The following is a 14,268-nucleotide window of genomic DNA, read 5'->3' as shown; positions in this document are numbered from 1 at the left end:
TGACAGGACCTGCCTCTAATAAACCCGTGTTGGTTGCCCTGAAGTATAATCTCCCCTGCTGGCCCCTCGTGGACATGCGCCAGAATAATTTTCTCAAAAAGCTTGCCCAGGATTGAGGTAAGACTAACTGGCCTGTAGTTTCCTGGGTCCTCCTTCCTCCCTTTTCTGAAGATAGGAACCACACTGGCCCTCTTCCAGTCCTCTGGCACCACACCAGGGCACCACGAGTGCTTGTACAGTCGTGCCAGGGGTCCCGCAATGACCTCGGCCAATTCCTTCAGCACTCGAGGGTGGAGATCATACGGACCAGCTGATTTGTATACATCCAGTCCTTCCAGAAGTACCCTGACTAGATGTTTACTAACCCTTGGCCTGGGTGTGCCTCCCCTGGGGTCTGAGGGGGGGCCCAGAGGGGGGGTGGCTGTTCCGGTCCCTGCTCAGTAAAATGGAGGCAAAGAAATTGTTAAATATGTTAGCTTTGTCGTCTGGTGTGACGACCAAATTGCCTAGCATGTCCTGCAGGGGCCCCACATTACCTGGAACCTTCTTTTTGCCCCCAATGTATTTAAAAAATACATGAAGGAACCCGCACTGTGTATGATGGGTGCTGCATGCAGTATCTTGCTTTAAACCGCATGCTCGTGCTTCCCATATGGTGTCAAATTCAGACCATTTGAACATGCCTCAAAGCTCAGCGAATAGTGAGAGGTTGAGATATGTCGGGTTTGAATTAATCTGTGGTGTTTCAAGTTTGAGATATATTTGGCTGTGTGTGATGCAGCCACTGTATTTTACTCCTCTTTTATATCATTTTGGATCAGACCCTCAGTGAGCATGGTCGCCTTGAAGTAGATGGAGCTTGGCTAATTTATACCAGCTGAGTATCCAGATCTATATGTTTAATTACTGGCAAAGCATCTTGTGTTTGTGAATGCTCCGTGTCTGCGACAGTGTGCTCGGTGTACCCCTAGTCATCACTGAGCTATTTTGTCTGTGCTTTGCTAGTTCCACTCAGCTGGTCCTATCCTGCCCTCCTTCACCTCTCATATTTGCCAATGTCTCCATGTGGAAAGGGCCCTAATGTCAGAGAACAGTCTGATCAAGCAACAATTCATCTTAAGTGACCCAGATATGCTGTAGCACATTTCTAATCTGCTACTACAGACTGATTTTTTTCTATTTTAATTTTAACCATGCATGAGGGTTGCAAGGGTAGACAGTTGCTGCAGGGAAGAACTGTGATAGGTTCTCTCTCTCTTTTTTCCTTCATCCATCCCTTTGTATATCCCTCCTCCCACCCTCCAGTTAGTTTTAAGACACTCCTCCGAGTCAAAAACTTTAAATTGACTTTCTCCCCGACCTTTTTTACACATGTGCTGGCTTCTTGCTCCCATATGCATAGACAGCTTCATTGTTTTGAATGGCTTTTATCGGTTGCAAAGATCAAAGCTGAAGCTGTCTGTATTGCTAAGTAAAAAATCCTTTGTTAACAATCATCTTACATGGGTGTTTCTGGTAGTTGAGCAATCCGGGGTATGAAAATAAAAAAACAAACAAACTTGATAAATGTAAACTGTTATTACTTATCATCAAGAATTCAATTAGCCAACCATTTATGATCTGTTCCAAACCAGAAGCTATGCCCTAGGATCGATGGGCATCTAGAAAAAGGGTTTCTCAGTCTTTACTTGCAGGGACAGACTTCTTAGCCACTTGGAGCACTACAGATCCTTTCCTTATATTCTCAATAGAGCTGCAGATACCAACAAGATCCTTCAGAGGAGACACAAAACTAGGGCTGCCTTTCTGCAAGACCTGCTTGGCCAGAGCTAATGCCATATAACTCACGCCTCTATATACCCATTGTCTCCCTCCCTGACTGGGAGGTGGGATTGACCATAAGAGAGAGCAGGTAGATAGTGTCACCAGTTTTGGGGGTTCCTGCTACGGGGAAGGCAACTTTAAATTCCACTAGGAGCTCCAGGTAGGCTCAGGCAGCAGGTACACTGGCTCATGCCACCTCCTGGCTGCCCTACCTTGCCCACTTTATGCTCATCTTTGGTAGTCCTTCCTCCAGAAAGCACGTCATAACTATTTCTATCTTTCAGTGCCCCAGCATTGCTAGGGGCTCCTCACCATGCATAGATCAGCAGATGTGGGCAAAGAGCCAAGAGAACTTTTTACTGAAGAACCAGGAAGGACGTTGTCTTTATTATTCTGCAGAAGCTCTATGGTCACATTATGCCGGCATGCATTTCTCCTACCACTCAACTCAATTTGCCATTTCACTTCACTGCTCCTAAGTTGCTGAGTAGTTTGGTAGTGGCCATATGCCATGTCAACCATTCTGGGATTGAAATGGCTGGTTTCAGTAAGTTATACCTTTATAAATTGCTTTGGATCCCTTGTAATAAAAGATGCAATGCGTTTGTGAGCCTCCATCATTTTGGAAAGATCAGGAATCTCTGGACAACAGTGTGAAAACTGATGGAGTTCCCTGCCTTTAGGACTGCCATTTCCATTTGTGCATTATAGGGAGAATCAGAGGCAGAGAGAAAAACGTGTGGCATAGTAGATGGTCTAAATAGATCTGGAGGATAAGCGACTCTAAACAGATCATTTACAGCTTCCGGAGGAAATTCTAACAAACTTCCGCAAACCTCGAATTGAAGTCCTTTTCCCCACCTCTGCCTACATCTCTCTGGCCCTTAGGATAACTTCATTCCATCCATTCTGACCCATGGCTACATTTTCTTCCTTAGAAAGAGTTGGTAAAGACACAGCGCCTGAGGAGCCTCCGAGCAGAAGGCAGCCGAAAGGAATCTGTGTGCAGAAATCCATTCTGCTATTAAAAAAATCATTTCTCTTTGACATGTGCTTTATGCCCTGGAGTTCCACATTAAAAATGGGGCTGTGTATTATAACTCTGAACTCTAATAATAAATTATTCCCATTTAGCCCAGGTTTTAATGTAGCTAGGACAATAAATACGTTTCCCCCTTCAGGTGACTCTGAGAGAGCTGAGCATTGCACAAAACCCATCTCTTCCTCCTCTTTCTCTGGTTTCTTTAAAGATGGTCCCCCATTGTATGCCTATTTCATTCTTCTTTTCATCACTGCAGGAGTCCATTCCCTTCTTACTGATTTGTGAGAACTAAGCTTCCATCTAGTCCAAAGGAAAATAACCCTCTTCTTGAGGTCCTAGCTACTCTGAGGAATGAGATTTCCGATGTCCCAGGAGCTTGATATTTTGGTTCCCACTTACTCCCAGAAAATCAGCTGGTTTTTTTACAGCTCCTGTCCGCCCACGGTAATGTGCCAGCCCACTAAGCCATCATGCACTTGTCCAGATTACTGCATGCTTCGCTGCGCTGTGACATTATGAGGCTAAGAGTGATGCAATATTTTGTGCGAATGGTTCAGATCCAAGGAAAACTGGATAAGAATGAGAAAAACCAGTGATTTAATGTGATGCCTGCCCTCCTGCTCCCCAGAAATGGGGATTCATGCAAGTGAGGAGCAGATGGGATCTCTGGGGGAAAATTCAAGTCTGGCATTACTGAAACCGATATCAATTTAGTACTGTATTTCCAACATGCTGATGGAACACTGGCCAGGAGTTTGAAATCCATCCAAGGCTTTCACCTTTCCAGTTTTATTTTATTTTTTTTTCTAATTTTCTAGTCAGTGGGAGAGAATTTGAGATTTCATTCCCATGTGTTTGTGACTCCCTACAACTTCTCTCTTAGGAGTTACCCTGCTGATACACTCACCCTTTATGAATGAGACATGAAGTGGAGGTCATGACCCACTGTAATCATTAAAGATATGCTGGCGCTCTTTACAAGAACAGGGATAGGTAAGCGTAGCATCCTGGCCAAGTCCTAGTTTGGGCAGTTACAATCTGGCTCCTAAGCTCCTCTTATAGCTTGAAATAGATAACAGTGTTCTTCACTTTTTGCCCTATTCTGTTAAGTACTGTCACTGCTTACTGTTCAGATAGCATCAGTTTTCAACCTTCAGAGATGACTTTTCTTCATTGGTACATTGAACAGTTCCTCTGCGTTGGTCTGTCTCTATAAATTTTGTAAAGCCCTTTGAGATGAAAGGAGCTACATAAATATAAGTTGTTATTAATTGTTATGATTACATTCAGCACCTGGGAATTTCCTGCCTTTAATCAAAATCTTCTCATTCAAAGCATCTCAAGGCTGCCAACTTTCACTGGCATCCTGCACACCCCACCTCCTTACATTTCCTTCCCAAGAGGAGAAAAGCATAATTTGAAAGTGTTACAGCAAAAAGAAATGTTGGCCCCATCCTATCTCATCTGATGAGTTCAGCAGAGCAAAAGCAATAGAAACCCATTCCCCCTGCCAGCGGAAAGGTTTTCTTTGGCGAGGAGGGTCCTTTGGCCCAATCTCTTTTCTCTTTATGTGGAAGGCATTAAAAAAGCATGTGTGAATTGGAGCTAGGAGCTAATGTGGAACAGTTTTATAAAGGAGTCCTTAAAAATGTCACTTTAATCCATACAACATGGAAGCTGTAAGCCAGGTGTATGGAGATATAATGGAAAGGTTCATTCTATAATATGCTATTTTCACCATCCTGCTTTCAGGTGCCCACATAGCAGCAGGGCTTTACTATACAAACATCTCTTTTCACCATAGATGGCAGCAGCATTTTTAATGATCCTTATAGTCCTGTGCCATCAGGAAACATTATCCGTTAGAGAGGCAATAACAAAAAGTAGAGACAGTATACAGCATGGGGTGGGGGTGGGGGGCTGCTAGTTGAGTGGTGTATTCAGTTGACAAGAAGATGACTGCTTCTGGGGTCTGAGAAACTGCTGAAGTAAGAAAGGATGGCATGCCCTTTGGGGGTTTCTTTAAAAGTCAGTTCAGGAGACCTTTTCTAGTAATTAAAACCTTAGGAGTCCAAGAGGAAAAGAGTTGAAGGCTTCTTGAGTGATTTAGCAGTAACCACTTTTTAAAAAGCTCTTCACTCCTTGGTCAAGCACTGAAGACACCATTAGATGAAGAACCCAGGGGATACTGCTTCTTCCAGAGCTCCAGCTGTGAGCAACAAAATACCACCTCCATGAAGTGCAAATCGTCATCCCACGCTCTTCCACTCCAGCGTTCAGAACAGCTGCAAGTGCGCCGAGCCTTGTCTCTGTTAAGCCTTCTCCCCCTCTCCTTGAAACTGAAAGCTTCATTTCCAAATACTTCTCCTTTGAAAAAGAAAAAAATATGACTTGTCTGTTCCTTCTTCCCCTCCTCTTCATTTTCAAACCAACCCCTTCATTATGAAGCCAACAGAAATGGCGGAAAATATGTTAATAGAGGCCATGTCTACATAAGAGGCTGACTGCGTGGTAGCCTGATACTACTGCGCAGTAGCGTTGCGTGGCAGCAACCGTGATGCAACACTACTGCACAGTAGTATCGGGGCTACTGCTTAGTAGCATCATGGAAAAGCTGCCCATCAGCGCTACTGTGCAGTAAGTCAGGTTACTGTGCAGTCATTTACTACTTGTTTATCCAAGTACTAAATGACTGCACAGTCAGCGTCTCGTGTAGATGTGGCCAGAGAATCTAAAAGAGTTAGGTGTCCAGATCCTATTGTATCCTTTAGCCTCCTTAAAAATCCTAGCCTCAGTGTGACCTCTTTGTGCCTCACTTGGCATCTATGGGAGGGAGATACTTTATAAACGTACGGTCCATTGTTTGAAGTCGGCAAATTTTTATACCTGTCATCGTAGATGACCTATATGGTTCACGCTCTCTTGGTTGAAAAAAAGGACTTTAATCCAGGGTTTTCTATCAAAGCCCTTCCACCCAAGGTAGCAGGTAGGCCTACTTCAAAAGCACAAGAACATGGCAAACAAGCCAGGCAACTGAACAAATTTCTGCAAGCTCTGGTCCTAATGTCGCTGCACATCTATTTGCAGCACTTCTTTCCATATCCACTTCTTTAGTCAAGCCCTGACTTTGTTCCAGCTTACAGTGCCACAGAAGAGGACAGTTTGCTCCTCCTAATATTTTACCTGCTTAAATCTGAGCAGCATCAGAGGTGACATTGCTTTCCATCCATGCACAGCAAGCAGCATACACAGATGCATCCAGCACATGACCCCCTGCCTCCCGGGGATTCTGACACTGTGGATAACCTTTCCATTCTACCACAGTTCCTGATTCTGTGGGACCTACTTAACCTTTCCCTCCCTATGAGGAGAAGAAAGAAAGACGGTTTCCTCCCCTTGGATAGAGTTGATGGAGCGCTCAGCAGATGTCTGGTTGTGCACCACTCAGAAAATGTCACCGGCAGCTGCGGCTCCAAGCAGGTGATTAATGCCAGGCAGAGGCTTTTTTAACTTTGCTCTGATCCTTCTGTTCAATGCTACTTAATGAAATGACAAACTGTCCCTCTTGTGACAGGCAGCAAATATAAAGCCTGGTACCAGATTGAAACTGGGGAGCCTCTGGTTTTCGCTCAGGGAAGGTGAAGGTCTTAACTCCAGGTAGGGCTAAGACAAGTTGACTAGAAATGAATGGAGCATGGGACAAACTCTGCAGTTGTCCCTCTACTAATGGCCTCTGGGACATAAACTCTGGACTGTCTGTCACACCTAAGCAGTATGAGAATGTTTCACACAGAAGAGGTGGCCTCTAGCTGCTCTTAATGTGACTTGTGCCCAACCAGACTTTGAGAACAAAAGGAAAGGCAAAATTAATCACAGAAATTGTTGCTAATTATTCATCCACTTCACTGCTGAGGTGGCAGCATTTGAGTGGGTGCTGAATAAAGTTCCTAATCAATTTGAGATCAAGGTGTTCTAGAATGTAAATTATTGCCATAGCATCCATGAGTGTTCGCAAAGGAATTCAAGGTCCTTGAATGAAAGGCACAATATGAAATCTCAGGGAATGTCGACTTCACATTGGACAGTACAAGGATGTACGGCTATGAAAATAGGCCTCGATTACTCATTCCTGCCCCACGTGGAAAAAATATCAGGTAGCCACCTTTAAACAAGAACTAAGCATCCCCCGCTCTAACCAGGCCCAAGCCTGACAGCATTTCTGGGTGTACCCAAAAATGTAGCAATATGGCTGTTGGTGCCAGACGGGTGGAAATTAATGCAGGAATGAGTAGCCAGAGTATATTTTCATATCCCACTATGCAATGTGCCACATACAGACATGCCCTCAGATTTTGATCCTTTTGGAAAGAATGAGTAACTAAGCTCTCATAGGTGTGAAGGGACAAACAGGGAAAATGATTCTTTGTATTAAACCAAGAAACATTCTGTAAAGCTGTAGAGGTGCCTTGCAACTTCGTGAATGGACAGCCGTACCAATCCAGATCTTTGCTGAAATCAGTGTGGTCTTGCAGAAGAGTAATGGCCTGTCTACACAGATTCCAGGGTAGGACTGGGATCTTGCTTATTCCATCTTCTGATCTCATGCTTGCTTTTTGTCCATGACCAGAAAAAATCCTTTTTTCTGGTGCTTGCCAGTCTTTTATGATATATATATATATAGTAATAAAGGCATTTTGGCTAGGGCTAAAACAAAATAATACCCAGACCTCCATGCAAAATATAAACATAGCCATTTCCTGAGATCTGGGAGCAAATAATATTCTTTCTTTTTTCCACACTTTTTCATTTTCTTTTCCTTTTGCCATACTCAAAGACAGACAATACAGTATTACCAAAAAAGAGGCTTCTCTTACACATTTCCTTCCCTGTTTTGCCAGGTCAGGAAATAAAGAGTAGTCTTGCTGGTCCAAGATTTCTAATCTTTTGATGCCATGATTAAAACAGGGCACTGGAAATGAGGACTTTGATTCTATTACCTGCTCTGCCACTGGAGGCCCTCAAACAAGCCAGGTGACCTTCTTGCAGGTCAGTTTGCCCAGCTAAGTGGAGTTAAAAAATCTTGCCTACTGTAAAAATTGTAAGGCTGAATTTAAATACAGTTGCTTCTTCTACTCTTAGTCAAAACCAGTAGCGCTACTCCATAAATAATCCTATTGAGGTCAGTATTATGGCAAGGCCACTGGAAAATGGCCCTGAATATTTTTAAATCATTTGACAACTCTCCAAGAAAGGAATCACACACAGGGAGAACATCGCTATCCGATCCGAAACTCCAAATGTGTTGAGCCACATCTGTCACGCAGTGAGTGACTGCATGACAGATCCTGTTGACTATGACTTGGATTTGTTCAGTGCTGCCAGGTTGATGCCTGGTATATGACAGGGCAGTGAATAGAGTCATGGGAAAGAGTTAGTGATAGGGTAGAGAAGAGGAGGGAACAGACGGAGAAGGGAAAAAGAGACAGCAAGTTTAAGAGGGGGTGAACATCATCCAAAAGAGTCCAGAGTTTGATTTTCAGGGGCAAAAAAAGAATATACATGGTGAGGGCCTGATAAAATAAACAGAAGTCTATTGGTCCACATGTGGGCTTTGGCTACGGCCCATACACCCTTGCCTGGAATGGATGTGACTTCAGCAATTCTGTATGCCCTTTTCAGCACTCAGGAGAGCTAGTGTATTCCCAGCACATGGTGCCCTGTGTACCCTTGAGAAGGGTGATACCTCCTTAAGATAGATCAGCCTTGATAGACACTCAAGGAAAGGACTGACTCAACTGTCTTTGGCTGCACTAGACAGACAGGGAAGGGTGTTGTGGGGAGAAAAACAGACACTGACCTGGAGAACCAGAGCTTTTTCTCCAGTCCATCTGCCTATCACAGCAAGATAATAAATGACATAAGCAGAGCTAGAAACTGCTGCTGACACATCCCTGCTGATTCTCATCCCGTCCCCCACTTAGGAAAGAATACAAGAAACGACTGGCTTTGAAAGCAGCCGTCACTCATGGTTCATCTCACCGAGTTGAACTCTTAAAATTTCCCCATTGAAGACTTGGCCTCGGGGAGGGAGGGTGCGGAGACGTGTGGAAATGTACATAACATAAGAGCGGTTCCATCGACGGGTGATGTCCCAAGCAGAGGGGCAGACTTGATATTCTGGGTCTCAACATTTTTCCTATACCTCCCCCTATCCCACACATCTTTCTAATTTTGCCCAGGGAGAAACTGCCATGCCAGAGGCCATGGCATAGCACCTTAAACTGGGGGTACAAATGGGATATTGTGAAAACATGGCAAACTAAGCAGAAGAAATAGTCTTCAGTAGCATCCGTCACCCACAATTCAGTTGCAGGCACAATAAAATCTGAGGCATTCCTAGCACCAAAGGGGTGATGCCTTTTTGTGCTGATTACTATGTGGATAACCAGGATGTTGATTAAGATTCTTAAATACCACTGTGCTGAGTATGGAGTCAGATCCCAAACAGAACAGAAAAATGTTGAAATCCCATCAAATGCCTATGCATGTATTGTAGGATTATGCTGATACATCCCTGTTCCACAAGATGCTGAATAACGGGGAGGTGGTCCAACGTCCTGAGTGCTAAAGAGGAACAAATTCAGTAATACCATAGAGTCGCACACTATCAGTCCCACAATGTGAATGTTTAAATAGACTCACATCCTCCTCCAAATTCAAAATATTTTGTGTCAAGCATGTATAAGTTATGCAAGCACAAGTATCTACAACAGTTCTGCCCATGCCCAATAAACCAGACATGAATTTATCATGGTAACCAGTACATATTTCATAGATGAGACCTGATGTTGAATTCACACCAGCGGAATGACACGAATCCTGATTTTGCACCCATATGAAATCAACAGCCAGCCCACTGATGTACGACTTTTCCAAAATAAGCTTTTACCATGCATAGGGGGGGAAATTTATGGGATGTCTGTAGACTCTAGCATCCTGTTGAGTCTGTAGGCCTTGGAATACAATATCAGAGCACTTTATTGATATATTAGACCTAAGGACATGCCCCCCCCCCACCACCATCAGATATTCATTTATATGTAGGATTTTCTAGCATATCTCAGTGCAGTATCTGAAGACCTCCTAAATGCCAATGGTGTTATAGCTGCAACACCACTGCTGGGATATTTGTACAATTTGAGAAAATTGGCACAGAGTTGAAATGGCTTACTCAAGGATTTATATATAAGTCAGTATTGAAGTGAAGAACTGACTATAGACTGGGTGGAGGAGGGGAGGCGAGGGTGAAGAGAAGGATGACAGTCAAGTGCATGAGCTACAGCCCTTCCTTTCTACCCTCTACCCAGTAGATGACTGATTAAAGTGAAGTACAGTCCTGTTCAGATTCATACAATAGCCAATCGAATTGAACTCTGATACCCAGAGCCATTGTCTATAAATTACATGATATACAGGGGGTTATCCCAGGATGCTTATTATCCAGACTACCTGTCATTCCTCACAGTACCCATTAAAGAAAGTTTTGCCCTTCTTCTATTGCATATAAGCACATAGTGGACACAATTAGAAATGGGACTTTTCAAAAGATGCCCCTGAAGCTCAGGTATCATTTTGTATTGTTGTAATTGCTATAAATGCCCCTCTTCCTCCCAGAAATCCAGGACACTTTTCTAGAGCTCACTGATGTTATTTGAATGAAAACATCTCACAGCAGTTAGCTCCACAAGTTATGTGAAAGAGAGAAGTCGCAGGAGGAATCAGTCACTCCTATTTCTTAATTTTCTCACATGACCTCAGTCCTTGCATTATTAAAAAACTTTAAACAGAGGAGCACATTGGCCAGCTTTACATTGATGTTGTTCCCATGAACTCTCCTGGAATTACTACTGATTTATACCAGCATATATAAGAGAGATCACCATTGACTCTTGTTCCAAACTAAATAGCCTCAGGCATTTTAATCTCCTCTTATACTGCCTATTATTATGGTTCATTGCTTGGTATTCTGGCGGTCTCTTGATGACCGACCAGGATCAAGGGTTCTATTGTGTTAGGCCCTGTACAAAAAACGATTACGCTCCCTTCCCCCAGAACACATGGTCCCTGTCCCCATTTCACAGTGCAGGTTATTTCTGATACCCTTCTCTGGATGCTTTCTGTTTCCACAATGCTTTCTTTGAGACAGTGACCCCAAAGGAACGCAGTATCCAGCCGGAGATTGTTCCACTTGCTTATATAAATGTTGTTATAACATTTCCTCTCTTATTTTCCATCTCTCTTTTAACATCCCATTCAATCTTTTGACCACTGCTGTGCAGTGAACGTACATCTTTGCTAAGCTCTCCGCAGCAGCCTACATCTTTTTGTTCCTGAGAGGATACAACTAATTTGTGTATGAGTAGTTTAAATAGTTCCTCCCAAAGCACATGAGACTTGCACCTGCCTCAGTTGGATTTCATTAGCCATCATGTGGCCCACTTACTTATTTCTCTCAGGTCCTGCTAGAATTAAATTCTCACCATCCTCTCTAGCTTGATTAACCTTTAAAAAAGGGGCTGTATTATGAACAAGCATTGCCATTTCAGTTCTCCACCCCCCTATCTCCAAGTCCTTAATAAATGTATCAAGCAATGCTGATTATGGGGGTACCTCCCACTATTAACCTCTTTCCATGCTGAGAATTGGACACACATTACTGCTCTTTGATTCCCATGACATAACTAGTTTTTAATCCATGAAAGAACATTTTACCTCTCACCCTAAAGTAGCCTACTACGTTTTCCTTAATAGCTCCTTGTGAGGGCTTTATCAAAAAGCCTTTTGAAAAATCTAAATAAACCACCTCCACAGGTTTCCATTTATCCATTATGTTGTTAACGTTTTCAAACATGCTGAAATGGATCCAGAGACACAATGGTATACCATGATAGCAGCCATGCTGGTCTGGTCCAAGTGTCTACAGGCATTGTAGCTCTAGCTTCAACGATTTCCCTCTTATCTTTCTTGCAATTGAAGTAAAGCTTGCCAGACTATAACTCCTTGATCCCCCTTAGCACCTTTATTTAAAGATGGATACAGTGTTGGCCACCTTCCAGCCCTCTGGCATAAGAGCTGCTTTTAATGGGAAAAAATTACATCCTTTTGTTAATAGCTCAGCTTCTCCACTCTCTCATTCCTTCTGAACCTCTGTCTAGGCCTGGTGACCCACAGAAAATTAATGGCCTTGTCCTGCAGTCCCTACTCAAGTGAGTTAGCCCATTAACTTCAGTGGCTTTCCTCTCATCTTCAAAGAGGCTACTCATGCGAGTTAGGGAATGTCAGGCCAGGCCTTGTTCCACCATTTCCACTACATCAAACGCACGCATGTCCATGTCACCTTGTGCTCCTTGGCCCATTTTATTTTTATTCATTTCTTGCTTTCATCATCCTAGGCCTAGACTGTAAGCTCTATGGGACAGGGACTGTTTCTGGGGGTTTATTATTATTATTATTATAGTACATGAGCAAAGCCCCTAATATTGTAGAGATAACACCCTTGACAAAGGCCTCTGGGAATTACTATACCCCATCTCTTAACGTATAGCCTCTCTCATCCCTGCACTGGGAAACCCTGAGGTGGGAACTTGTCATTCTTTCCCTGGGTGAAGATGCATGTCTAATTTTTTCAGTTGTTTCCTTTCATGTTGCTCCTGGAGGCCTGGAGGATTTGATTTTTTCTATATGAATATAATCAGGGAGAGGGGTTAGTAAAATCCAGGGAGAGAGGAAAAAAACTGGTTCAACGAAAGGACATGGTTGGCAGAAGAACAGTGGGTATAAGCTAGCCACAAATAAATTTAGGCTGGAAACAAACATTTTTATCTCTTCCAGGACTGAAGTTCTGGAAAAAAAAAACCCTGCCAGCAGTGGTAGTAGAAGCCAACAAGCTAACTACCTTTAAGATTAAGTTTGATAGGCAGACAGAACGATACGGTGTGATTATGGCCAAAATGATATGAAACCACGAAATCGTCTGTATTCAGTGACCCAAGAGTTTTCATCTATTCCTTAGAGCCACACAAATGTAAACTGCGATAACTCTGTTGAAGTAAATGGAGTTACACTTGGGTAAGACTGGTGTGATTAGGAGAAGAATCAGATGCACTGATGTTCCCAAGGGCTGCTCTCTTCTGATGTGTTGAAAGCATGCCCAGTTATATTTCTTTATGCCTTGGACAGTGCTAGTCGCTATCTTATGATGTAGATATCAGATGACCCTGGATTCAGTTTCTGAATGGTTCTCCCTGAATCAGAGCAGCCCCAAGCTCTTTCCCGCTCTCTCTGTCTAGGCCGCTTCCTGCCAAACACATGCCGAGTACCAGAGCTCTGCAGATCAAATGAGATACTTGAATATGGCACTAACAGAGAAGCATGGCTGGTTTCCTTTAATCCTGTCCTTTTCCTTCAGACTTCAGAAGTGAGGTGGACTTTTTGCCCCCCTTCATTTTCTCATAGGACTCCTTTACCATTACCCTTTGCCTAACTCTTGTTAAGGACCAGTCATTAATCCTGATGTGGCCTTTTGCAATGGCATCTTGGTTTAAATACTCATAGTGATATATAGCACTACAGTTTCCCAAACATGTCCCTGGCATGTTGTATGGTCCTGGGGGGTAATATTAACTCCCTTAAGCCATAAAAAATGCCAGCATTGTTAATTTATGTCCCGCTTTTTATTCCCAGCATAACGCTAATTTTAATGTCCCGTCTACGCTACCTCTACATCTTTTTACCACTGGCGAGTTAAAACAAAAAGTAAATATTTCATTGTGCGTTCTTGCTCTGAAAGGTTCTCCCAGAATGCTCTGGGACTATGCAAATGAGACATGACTGCTATGCCAGTCAGCTGCCTTGCAGTTCATCAAGATGCTGGGGAATTGTCCATAAGTGTCAGTGGAAGAGCGGCTACACTGGGTTGCAATGTATGATTTAATATGACACATTTATAGTAAGGCCAGAGTTTGCAAGAATGCATTATGGAACGGCAGATTCTGCCTAACTGATTACAAAGGTTTACACTGATTTAAGATATAAAAATCAACCTATCGCCACCCAGCCGTTGGTTTTGTTTGCCTGGGCATGTGGCTTACTTGAAAAATAGTTTTGCTTTGTTTTGTTCCCTTTAGTTGGCTTTGGATCAGATCCATGGAGATGTATTAACTGGTCACAAGTCTGGCTCTGGAATCCAGTTTGGAAAGAATCTATTCAGTAAGGTAGCACTTAACGCATGCTGATGTACTGTTGAAGCCATGATTAAGGTTAAGGAAGGGATATTTATATGCAATTCTGAACTGTTAGGGCCTTAGTATTGCTTTGCCAGATGCTCTTCTCCCAAACGGGCC

Source organism: Gavialis gangeticus, unplaced genomic scaffold (assembly GCF_001723915.1).
Source record: "Gavialis gangeticus isolate Ggan-Ray unplaced genomic scaffold, GavGan_comp1, whole genome shotgun sequence".
NCBI lineage: Eukaryota > Metazoa > Chordata > Crocodylia > Gavialidae > Gavialis > Gavialis gangeticus.
This window is presented reverse-complemented; position numbering follows the sequence as displayed.